The sequence below is a fragment of the Anomalospiza imberbis genome, chromosome 3 (assembly GCF_031753505.1).
Source record: "Anomalospiza imberbis isolate Cuckoo-Finch-1a 21T00152 chromosome 3, ASM3175350v1, whole genome shotgun sequence".
Taxonomy (NCBI): Eukaryota; Metazoa; Chordata; class Aves; order Passeriformes; family Viduidae; genus Anomalospiza; species Anomalospiza imberbis.
This window is the reverse complement of record NC_089683.1, coordinates 23,370,583-23,383,760: the sequence shown is the minus strand read 5'-3', so window position 1 is coordinate 23,383,760 and position 13,178 is coordinate 23,370,583.

The window sequence follows — 13,178 nt, the reverse complement described above, 5'->3', positions numbered from 1 at the left end:
TCCTTGTCCTCAGATCAAGTAACTTACCTTCAGCTGTTTGAAATCATGCTTGGTTGGAAAGTAACAATTAAATGAACAACACTGATCACTCTTTAATGGTAACCTCTCCTGTTATTTACTGTCCTGGCCATCTTAATACGGACATACGGACAAGGTTTTATATTGTCTACATTCTTGATAAAATTATTGAATAGCACTTGGCAAAGCACCTGTACCTTGAGATAAGTGCCCACAAACTGATGAATTTTCACAAAAAACTATGTTTGGGAAAGCCTTAGTCTTTTTAATTTACATATATTACAGATTTTTAATCAAGCATCACGAGTAACTAGGTCAGATATTCTGCAGAAAGTCAGATTTACAGTCTTTTCTTATCAGTGGTTTGAACAAAAAAAAGGTAAACATGTACATGCCATACATTTTTTTTTTGTATCGACATTTTCAGTTTATTGTCCCTTCACATGATGACTAAAAAAGTAGCATAATGTGGTATGAACAGGTCTCAGGTTATTTGGATTAGAGTTTACTAGCAGATCTCAAGAGAAAAGAAGGAAAGTAGAATTTTTGCTGAATAAGTGGGTTTGTAGCTGGGTTCTGGGCTGACCAGAAATAATGTTAATATCAATCAGTATTCCTCTAAATGAGTTACAGTTAGATATGAAGCAATCAAAATATGGGAAGTTCTCTGAGTGAAAGAGCAAAAGCATTAATAATGATGATTGAGCAAGACAAGTTACAGAATGTGATCTAGGTTACATGGTGAAGTGGTCCATTCAAAAGCTAATTTGAATGTTATCAAGTGAAAATGTAGTGGTGAGCTACATAGTGGAAGAACTTGCTGACTGGAAGAGTAGCAAGGCCTTGGGATGCATTGAAAGGGAGACTGTTTGCAGCATAAGTAACAAGCAGATGCTACGTCAGCTGGGAGACTGATATTGGAACAAAGTTGTTCAGCCAGTATCTACATATTTAAAGATTTCTCAAAGCTTTAAAAACCTCATGAGGTACAATAAATAAAAAAGAGATGCAGTAAGATAGTGTGACTTGTTTCATATAATGTATTAATCCATCAATCCTTCAGTAAAACTGAGAAGAGTGCCTGGTGAAATTGCTGTTTTGTAGCACTTCCACAGTCCTAACTTCTCTCCATTGTTCTGTCTGTCTTCCCATCTTCAGACAGCTCAGAATCAAGTATGGACTATTAGAAGATAAGGAAGGACAAAGGAGACTCTAATGTTGAATCCTGGCTCTTACTGGCTCTTGCAGATCAACTCTAAATTTCTTTCCTGAATTTAAAGTTTTAAAGCAGGTGTCTTTGTATTGCTGCAACTGAGATCACTGACCTATTCCTAATTAATTGGGAGACCATACTCAGGTATACAGAACATCCCTTGCAACTCTGGTGTGATGCACTAATCTCCTGAATTGAGACTGATTGCTACTAGAAATTAAATCTCCTAAACCAAATTTTCTGTATGCAGATGATCTCATAGGAAAATGCATAAAGCAGAAGTGAATTATTTTGAATGTCATTGTAAATGTGAGATAATTTAACATTTCCTTTTTCAACTGCTCACTGCACTTTCACAGATTTAGTAAATGTATCTATAGTCTCTAAGTCTTTAATTTCTTTTCCATGCTATATGCTTATTAATTTAATGTGGAAGTGGAAGGTTGATTAATTACAGTTTAATTAATGTAATAACTCTGTTTTCAAAGTACTTTTGATAATTTCTTTTTTACAGTTTTAAACCAAGTATTTTCAACAAAGACAGCCTTATAGATGTCTCATCCCCTGTTAATTTAGTTTATGATAGGGTTATACCCAGTTGACCAGGTACTATCTCCGTAAATCTAATTAACTGTTTAGACTTTTTTTATGTCAATATCTTTGTATTTTCCTTCAGAAATTAACCTGCCTGTCTCGAAATAGCTTCCTCAAAAAGACTTTTCTTTAAAAGCCAGAAAAAGGTTAACTTAATCACTCTTGCTAAGTATCTCAAGATTTTCTCTCACCATTCAACTCCAATAACTCATGAGTCTGGGTTTTCTATCATTATCATTACATAAAATCCATCAGATATTAATTTTATATACAATACAGAAACCAGTGTGATATTTAAAAAAAAGGTTATGTTTTCTGCTGCATGGTAGCCTTGTACTTTAATCAAGAAGGGGTGAAAAAATAAACCCTTAAGGTACAGAAGTCATTTTTGCTATTATAGCAATTGCTGTGTTAATTCCTCTCACTTAAGTTGCTGCCTAATGGCTCATTGGTAACTGCTGCTCCTGCTGTAGAATTCATTTCATTCTGAGATGTGCTGTGAGCAGCTCAGAAGTATAATGGCTGACTGCTAAAGAAGAGAAAAGACTGGGTGCTCTATTCACACCACCTAATTTGTTTGCAATAACATTTGTCTAAGGATTTTTAATTTGCATAATCATGTGCTCGGGTTAAAAAAAACCCCACCCCCACACAAAAAAAAAAAAAAAAAAGACCCAGAACCTTATCAGGACATGATTCACCTTATCGTAGCAGTAATGTGACAAGCTGCTGATGATCCAGATTCAGGGTTTATGAAAATGAAAGCTGACCATGAACACCTGAGAAAACCTTCATATTCCTGAGGAGAAAATTCCTGTCATCAGACATAAATATTCACAATGCACCTGCCTATTTCAGTCCACTTTGCAGTTTGCAGACAAAAATAAGCACCTCAAGGACATAAGCTCTTTTCTTCTGAGGTAGGCAGATTGGTAAGAAGGTAAAACTAGTCAGGTGAATTTCTGCAGATGGCTGAAATTAATATGAGAGAAATCATACCCCATTCTTTCTATAGGTCACATGAACCTATTTTTGATAAGCTGCAGCTGTGTTTGAGACATCTGTAAAATACTCTAACATAAATTTATAGTGTTTCATCATTATGAAAAATAGACAAAACCTGCATTCAGACCTCAGTTCCATGCTGGAATTCTCAAGGCAATTATTCAAGATAATAGAGGCCATTGTAATTGCCATGCTTTTAATAAAAATTATATAAGGACGTGTGCAGTCTTCATGATTTATATCATTCACAAAAGAAAAAAAAATAAATACAGATTACAATATCTCTTCAGTACCTGCTTTGCAAGGAAAATTTTGCTTGTAACTTGACGTTATTTCTTCAGGCGATAGAATAATTTAGTTACTATTTGCTGAAACACCAGAACATAATCAGGCATTCATTCTTTAAATATTGTAACAGTGTATTGTACTTTTTTGAACTTCACATTAAAAAAAAAAACTGTTACAGCTCACACTCACTATCTAATTTCCTACATATCTCCTGTAGTGTAGGTTCATTCTGATTCTTCATTTTTTGATTGCTGTCTGGCAACAGAGTTACGGACAGGACTTAGTCCAATGCTTAGTTCAATGCGACATCTCTCTTCTACCAAATAAAAAGGATTGGGTAGTACATAGGGAAACATTTGGATTTTTTTCCCCTCCCCTGAATCTCCTACAAACACTGTGAATTTTATGCCGGTAATTGATCACTAGAATGGTACTTGACTGGTGAAGAAAAAGAAAGAGAAAAAGAAAAAAAAAGAGTGAGCTTCTTATCTTTCTGAGTGGCTGGTTGTAGTTTCATACCCTTATGTTACCTTGAAAAAGCACGACAGCTCTGAAGGAGTATATTAAGCTCCATAGTTTAGACTGTGTTATATAAATGCATGATCTTCTAATACCAAAGTGAGCTATGGAACTGAGTCAGGAAAAGGTATTTTTTAAAAAAATCTGGTTCTAATTATTATTATTATTGTTATTGTTGTTGTTGTTTTTGTTGTAGATCACAGAATTCTAACATCCTCCAGCTTTAATATCTACTATATATATTTTATAATGAAATAATAAATTCAGTTTGTCCACAGATAAATGAATATTAGATCCCTTCTGGTACTAATCTGTTCATGTTAGTGAATTAAAAAAAAGGGGAAAAAAGGGAAAAAAAAGGATTTAGAGGCAGCTAAAAGTAGCAAGAGCTAAGAAAAGAATGAATCAACTTCCAGCTTGGCATCTCAATACTCGATGCCAATATGCAAATTCTACAATTCTGAAAAAACTAACAAAAATTAATCTTACAATTCAGTTTGCCTGGGGTAATAGAGTGACATTTTCCAGCTAAACATATATTGTTATGGAAAACATCACTACATTAAGTGGTTCAGATTTTATCAATGGTTTCTATCTCAAAACACACAGAAGCTTAAGGAAATATTCTTGCCCAATTTTTAGGCAAGACTTATTCTGCCTCAAGATTCACATTATCATGCCAGAACAACTTTCTCCATCACCAAGGAGGTGCCTGATGCCCAGAGCTGGGCCTGCCCTGCTGCCCCTGCAGCTGCCCTGCTCCTGCCACCCAGGCAGCTACTGATTCTTACTGCATCCTGATATCTGCTTTGTAAGACCTAAATCTCATTCTCCTGCTGAAAGGGAGCCTTATGCTGTTCATGCAGTTGCACCCTTTCCTCTGACTCTCCCTTTCCTCTGACTTTGGTCAGTTTGCACTTACTTCATTGCTGCCTTGTGCTCCATCCGACTTTGCAATTCCCAACTACTGATGGTTCCACTTCCAAAATGGAATTAAACGCCTTACACTTAAAGTGCTAATTGCCTAGTAATGAAACCTTTAATCATCAGGTGATTAAAATTTTAATCACTAAAAGGCCTGAGGAAATCCACTACATAATGCTGAAGATCAATATCCAAGGTTTTTTTTAAACATATGCTTCCAGTGCAAATTGCCTTATGTTGTAGAGATGAACAGCGCAGTATGTGAAATGTGAAGTTCTTCAATACATCCTGTGCTGAGAAAAGGTTGAAAAAAATTGAAGAGTGAAGCTGTAACTGTGAAATATATTTAATGTTAGATTAATTTATAAGGGGCTTTTCTTTTTAAGCTTGTTTCAAAGTCACTAGGAAAAAAATATGCTTCTGCATTAACTTCCCAGCAACTAAAAACAGATTCATGAAATCTGCTTTTCCAATCAAATGCTAGATGAGAGCTGAAAATACAGATTGAAAAATGTCTAGAAGGAGCTGTAACTATTTTGCCATATTGAATAAGAAGTAGTAGCTATTGTGCACACAAATCAAATCTCTTCATCCTAAAATTTTGCAATGAAGTTTAGCACATGGATTCCAAATTAATGTGCTAGACAGTAATGACACTACTAGTTCAATGAGCCACAAATGAAGAAAGATTCACCAGACAGAGGAAGCCATCTGCTACAATCCACTGTATCCACTTTAAAAAAAAAAAGTCTATACTTGGAAAGTTCCCTATACTCAAAGATGTCTGTATGTACCAGATCTTGGCATTTCATAACCACCCATCAGCTGGCACAGAGCAGTGGGAAATCCACAGCCTGATGGAATGGATTTACAAAGCTGTGTTTAGAAACAAGACACGTGTCTCTGAGGACTTAGAACATTTTTTCACAAAGGTATGTTGGATGATGCATTAATCATCTGTGGTTATATTATACTGGTAGCATGCAAATACAAAACATGCATCAGAAAGGCAGCATCTGACATCAGGCAACCACAGCTGGTCCAAGACAAAGGAGGAGCTTGTCTGCATTTCTGAACCTCCCCAAATTTCTCGTATTTCCTTATTCTACAGTTTCATGGATTTTCAGACTTAGAGAGTGCCATTTCTTGTGTTTGTCCTGTTATTCCTTTGCATTTCCAGCAAAACAAGTGCTTCATGTACTTTTTGTTGCCATGCTATAGTTCCCTGGACTCACAAGCAGACCAGGCAATTAATCTGCTAGGAGTCCTATTAAGCATCACAAAATTCAGGGTGAATACAAAGGCATGTAAGGGACATAATGGCTATGGAGACTCGCAAACATTTTTAATGATTCAGCATATTGCTCTATTGCTTTTGTATTGTTTAAAGCATTTTCAGTCTTTCAGATGAAGTGCATGATGATGGTTCTTTACCTCCCTGATAATAAAGAAATATCAGGAAATAGAAAGGACTTAATGGACCTGAAAAAAATGGTTTATTATGGGTAATAGGCAGGTTTGTGGAGACAAATATTCAAAACCTACAAGGCACAGCCTCCCACATCTCAAAAATAACTGCATGGCTTCAACTTCAACTGATTCTGAGAAACAATTAAAGTACATACTTTTAATCTGTAAGAAACAGAATAATTTTAAAACCAAAAGAACTAGTGAAATTAGTTACGTGTATGTTTATGCTATAGCTTAGTGTATTCTTAACCCCCAAATTAATATAAATGGGAAGGGGAAAAACACTCAAATACAACCAATAGTTTTTTTATTTGTACTAGACTTGTACTGTAAGTACTGCGGGCACTTTTCCTTAATTTACAACTGATTTTATATTTGCCTTCAAATTATCTGCATACATTAATGGTTTATCAGTGATTGGAGACATCTCCTGAATGAAAGACATTTTATAACTAAATTTCATTATATTCTGGCCCATTTGTAAAGGTCAGCTAAGCAATGAATCAATGCAGTACTAGAAAGGGGCAGTTCTTTTGAGACTGAAGATATCAAAAGAGATGACAAACTGAAGATCTGCAAAATCAAATTCAATACAAGGGACATGTGGCAAATCCAGGCCTCCTATGTTAAGCTGGTCATATTGCACTGATATCAAGGGAGTTGAAGCTGCTTACATCAGGTTAGAATTAGACTCAACACAACAATTGTCTGGGATGCAAATTCCTCCAAATAAATTGAGTTATACCGAGAATCAGTCTGGCTGTGTTGCTTAGTTTCAGGCTACTTGCTTGATAATTTGTCACAACTGCTGAGAGTCATAGACTGCAATATAATAGGACCTCGTTCTTTGTGGGTCTGGCCATAGAATTTTCACCTCCAGGACCTCCTTTGTTTTATTTTCTAGAAAACCCTGGGTTTAATTTCTTTGAAGAATAGGTCAGTATTCTAAATTGTTATCTCACTTATAACCTGCTTACTTTCACCAGATCTGGTTCAAAGCAATAGGCTGACAAATCAAGACAAATATGTTCTTTGCTGAAAAACATTGTTTAAAAAGATAGTTACACAATCATTCTATAAAACAATATGTGTTGGAGGCTAGGGACTGGTTTAGATACAGCATTTGACATTTAGTTCCTTGAAACATTAGGTATGAAAAGTCTATCTGGTACTTATGTCTGAGTCCTCAGTAAGCAGCTTTATTTATTATTTTCTTTACCAAATCTTTTCAGCTTGCTTGTGAAGCCAAGTTCTATACTGTTCTAACTATGCAGCTAACGCTTTAGTCCCTCTTTTCCATTTTTTAATAAAACTTCCTATATAGCTTTTCTGCATTCTGGTGTCTTATTCTGCATGCAATGAAAGTGCAACTACCCTTCTGCCTCTGAAACATTTAAAAGTATTACACACAGACATGTCTATTATTGGAATAGCCTCCTTCATCCTCTAGAAGCAACCTTCTAAAGAGCTTTTTACTACATTTCATATTATACTTTATTTTTATAGTGGTCTAGATGTACCTTGGCTGATTTCTGGCTTTGCTTTTATTAAGGATTGAAGTTGTATTTGGTGTCTGCCTTTTTTAGTTCATGATTTTTACTTTGCAGCCCAAATATTCTTTCTGGTTTTCATCTGCTTTAGTATGCCCTTGATTCTCCCAACCACTCTTGTTTGGACCTAATTTCTGCTCAAGCCCTTCCCTGTTTGAGAAAACTGTGTTGTTTGCAAATTCTTTTTTTTTTTCTGCATCACATGGCTGTCACAGATTTATCTAGAACTATATGTATATCACTGTTTGTGAATTAATTTCACTTGTTCATGGAATAGTAATATAAATGTAACATCCTGCCTTTTTTTTTTTTTTTGCTGAAGTTGTGGCATTCTTTTCTCCTTCATCTTTTTTTGTCTCCCTTGCTCTTTACACTGCTTTAGATTTTCCCTCTTGAGGTTCTTGTTTATTAGTGCCAGCGATGTTATCTTGATTTTAATCACACTACACTTATCTAGTAGTTCCTGATTTCTGACTGAACCAGCAGGTCCCATCAGTAATTTCATTCCTCTCCCCCAGCGCACACTTCCTTCTGCTTTATGGGCATTGACAAAATGCTAGGCAATCAGACCTTTTACCAGCCAGACTTCAAACTGAAAATACCTAATCTAACTTTAATGGTTGAAATGTAGGGGGTGTGTGTAGGGGGTGACTGAAATGGTTTTGTTTTTCCAATCCATCACTATCTTAGTTACTCAGCAAGGCTCTTAAGGCACTACCAGACTGTCACCTGAGAGAAAGCTGGGTCAATACTCAGGTTTACAAGAGGTGCAAGCTGAAAATTTTAAGTATATTTAGTATGTGTGATTTTCTGCAGAAAAATGAATGTTGAAAAGAAATGCCCTATTGTGTTGCCGGTATAAATAAACATCAGTAACAACTAGGGGTCCAGACAGAACAGCAGCTACTTGTAATGATGTGCAAATCACCTTCCATTTCAGCCCCAAACAAATACTCAGCCTGACCATGGCTTAAGGAATTGAAGGGATTTATTGCTTTTGTGTATGATACTACCATTCTAGTTTAATTTGAAGTGACATAGACAAGAACAAATTAGACAGACATAAAAGAGTGTCTAAAATCCTGTCCTTATTCTGGAAAAAAAGGCAAGAGTCTTCTTATTTTTAAGTAAGGGTTTCCCTAATTATATGAACAAGCCATTCTAGTTCACAGTAGTCAATTTCTGCAATGATCATCATAAAATGTAAGTGCAAATAGATATCACAGTTATATGCTATCATAAGTATAGGAAATAATATAGGAAATTTGTAACTGTACAGCTTTTTACATGAAATATTGTACTGCGCAAATGTTATTCTCTTTTTCAACTTTTACCATGCATTTCTGGCTATTATGCATCTATCAAACAACACAGCAATTCTGGATTAGGAAACTGAATATACTAGGGTATATAAAAAAAAACTCTATGTCCTTAAAAAGGAAGAAGCTTAACAATAAATTGAAAGGCAGAAAAATAAACTAAAATTGTTGTAGTGAAAGATATGTATGTACAGAAGCTACTCAGAAGCACAGGCAGAGCAATGTGATGGTGATCTGCAGTTGTGGTGAGAGCTTTTGGCCCTCTGAGCATACTGCAAGCTGCTTATGCAAATTATCAGGCATTTTTCTCATACCTGTGGGTATCATCCCTTATGATCTGTCTGTACCAACTAAAACCATATTCTCCAGGTACCCTGACACACAGCACTGTGTGAAGTACACATATGCTTCTATCATCCCAGTCAGCAGGGAAATTTTCATGCATATGCATCAATTGTCCACTGCTAATTCAGGTGCAAATCAAAATGAAAATACAATTAATTAGACTTGGAGGAAGACTTTGTTTTGATCTCAGTCCAATACAAATCAGAAATAATTCAGCTGAAGCCAGCAGAGTCAGCCTTATACTGACTCACTGTGAGATCAGGCCCAGGTCCATGATGTCTGTGATAAAAATTTTTATATTTTTCTAGCTGAGTATATGGAAGAGCTCAATGTTCTTTGTTTCCTTGCCCAGAGAATAGGGATTTCATTACCTTAAAGTGGCAACTGTAAAGATTTTAAAAGCTATCACTGGATATTTGTAGAAGCACACATTTTTCTCCTTTACATTATCTTAGCTACTGATTAATGCATATCATGTTATATAATGCAGTCAACAAAGGGAACTCTGTATGGAGTTTTCCTGTGCCAGCACCTCTGCTGAAGTCAGTATGATTACAATTGCAAAAAATACAGCCTTTTCTTCTTTTTTTGTCTCTTTTTATTTTTTTTCCCTCTGTACTGGGACAAATACCCTACTTATTCAATATCAAGCAAAAAACCCTTTGTAGTCATCTTGTTTAGGAGACTTAAGTTTTGATTTCCTGTCCAGAGATATGAATGTGAACGGAAAAGACAAAACTGCAAAACATTTACCACTAGGTCATACAGCATTGGGAATCTATGTTTCCTCTCTTTAGTGTAATAACAAGGCGTTGTAGGTGTAACATAGTGCAATCCCATTCAGTTCCACTCACCAGTCTGCAGCCTCTGTAAGGTTTTAATTTGTACTTAGTCTAAGGCAGCATGTGGTCATCTTTTTTTAGTATGTGTCAAGGTTTTGCTACTCGGTTACCACCAGGTGGTAGCATTTTAAAACATTGCTCTTATTTTATAACATCTACCCCGTATTATTTGGCATTTTTAATGTAGTTTCTTGAAGAGGTTATTATTGAGAAGGTTGGCATGGTAACCTAGTTTAGATCAAATTTTCACATGAAGAATTCAAGTGTAAGCTAAGATAGAGACACGGAAGGGTTCCATCCAAGGAGGGACCAAGAAGACTGGGATTGTAGGATTGTAGGAAGTCTCAGTTTACATTCTCACAATACAAGAAAAAAAGATTTCAGAATGAAGAAAATGTAGCAGAAGCAAGTTGAGTAAAAAGAAAAGTTTTTCTTGCTTTTAATATGATATTGACAGAAGTTATTTTATTCAACTTGGTAAAAGTAAATCTAGTTTTTAACATTACTGAGTATATCTACACAGTATATAAAATACATTGTAATAGGGATATATTTTGATACTTCAAGGCAGAATTCTATCCATTAAGCCCCTTCATAAGTAAATTTAAAAAATTCCTTGCATCTGCCCTTGAAATCTTGGTGGGTTTTTTACATGAATTGAGAGAAAGTATGAGATTTGGTCAATCTCTTACAATATTTTTTTTTATATCCACTGGAATGGTTTTGCATTGGTGGCTGATGAGAAGAGATAGAAAGTTATTTTCAACCACTACTCTGCTGACTCTTCAGCTTATGTTTTAGGCTTTGTTTGATGTTTTTTCTTCCTGCCTACACTATGATTCCAGAGAATAATAAAGCCTTTAGTAATGAAAGAATAATGAACCAGATATGTGACTAGAAATTTTGCTGTTTGGAACACCTTTCCCATCAGCTCTTTCTTGCTTTTCTCTGATTGCATTTTATCAGTTCTGGCACTCCAACCCCTTTTTTGCTGCTGCTTAGGTACCCTTTCCTTCTGTTTTTTGTTCTTGCTCTTGACATATTCCCATGACAGTATAGCCATGCTGAGACAGAAGCCATTTAGATAACAAAGGATAAAAAGAGGCCTCAGGTAAGGAAGTAGAATTCTAATAGTGATAGAAAATCAAAATACATAATTTACACAGGATGTGCAGCAGACAGTAGTTGTGCAGGTGATTTACTAAAGAAATATGGATATTGATCTAGTACTGATATCCAACTGTGACGGACAAAAACTCTCTAACAGTTTTAAGTCAGAAAGTTTATGTTTATTGCGATGTCAGGCAGCATGCAGGATGGCTCCCAAGTACACACTGCACCTTTCAAATGATTACAGAGTCCTTTTATCCATACAAGTATTGAATGCCCAAAATACAAATGCATATTGATAATTTCGGTACATCCCATTCCTCGCTTTGTATGCTAATAATTTCAAAAGCTATTAAGCATGTGTAGTTTGTTCCTTGAAATGGGTTGGTGGTCCCTTCATGGGGAGGGGTCCCAAAATGAGGAAGTAAATGAAGTCTTCCTCATTCTGACCTTTCTACATTTTCAATGCAAATATGACAAATGAGCTCTTGGTACAACTCCCATTCCCTGTCTTCATTTAGTTTCAGAACAGAGGAGGCCCACAATTGTCTTATGTCCCTAAAAGCTATTTTTCAGTTTCTATATTCTTCATTATAAACCCAGCTAACTAAACATTGTGTTGACAAGCAATCAATTATTAGTTAACTACTAACTCAACTTCATCAAGGCCTACTCATTTATTTTAATTAACTCTAGTAAGGCTTATCTCTAACTAAAATCTAAACTCCTCTAAAATCTCTAAATCCCTTAAAGTTTATGTTTCACAGGGATAACTACAGATTACAGCCTTGGAGAGTAGAAGATCATGTTGTAACTTTCTGGAACATCTGAGATGAGTGCATTGCAACTTGAGCAATGATTATTTTTATTAGTAGACACAGTGGTATTGTTATCTGAGAGGATATACCCAAACACGAATAAGTAATTACATTCAGTGGAATCTAGCTTATTATTATTGAATGTTGCTTGTTTCGGCAAAGAAATAAGACATTAACTACCCCTGTGCTTTGGCGATTTTTTTGCATTCTTTCTGTTAAAATAATTTCCTCCAGTTTTAAAGATAGCTATCTACTTATTTTCATGAATTAGCTGGGGAAGAATAAAATACTGTTGCAAGAGAAGTGACTATATTTCCCAAGTACCCGGGTTCATCAGAGATGCAGAACACTATCTCTTAAGAATTTTGTCCTCATATTTGAACTGTTATGTAAGCTAGCAAATATTTTGCTCCCACAGCAGATTTTTTTCCTTCTTAAAAATAAAATAAGGATTTTACATGTATGCATGTACTGCAAAGTGTTACATCTTCCTTTCTCTCCCTATCAACTAAAGTAACTCCAGTGTTAGCAAAATTTAAAACTTATTTCATGCATTAATTAGAAAAGGGTGTAGTTCTTACTCTGCAGCAGCATAAAATGGTTTTTACCCTCTTTTACTATTTTCTTTCCGTTAGGAAGCTGAATCTTTTATCTAGTACAGTTGAAGATCCTGCCTTCTATGCTGCTCCTCCTGGATTGATGGGAATACAAAAATACTTGAAATTGTATTTTATTTTCAAACTTGTGGAATCCTTAGCTGTTCCTATTAAGAATCAAAAATTAGCAATGGAAGTGCATTCAACATGTGCATATACCTTAAACCTAATTTTAACTACTGTCCTAACAGCAGAACCAATATTGTAAACTCAGTATTGTTTTTATTTCCAAAGATTCATAGAATGGTTTGTGTTGGAAGGAACCCTAATGACCATGTGGTTCCAACCACTCTGTCATGGGCAGGGGCAATTTTCACTAGGCCGGGTTGCTGAGAGAGCTCCATCCAAGCTGGCCTTGAACACTGCCAGGGATGGGGCACCCCCAACTTCCATGGATAATTTTATATTTTTATTTGAAGTAAGAAAAAATGATCACTTACACCTTTGGCTTGGAGTCTAACATCACCTTTATTCATTTTGGGACTTTAATAGATCATTGGATATTGA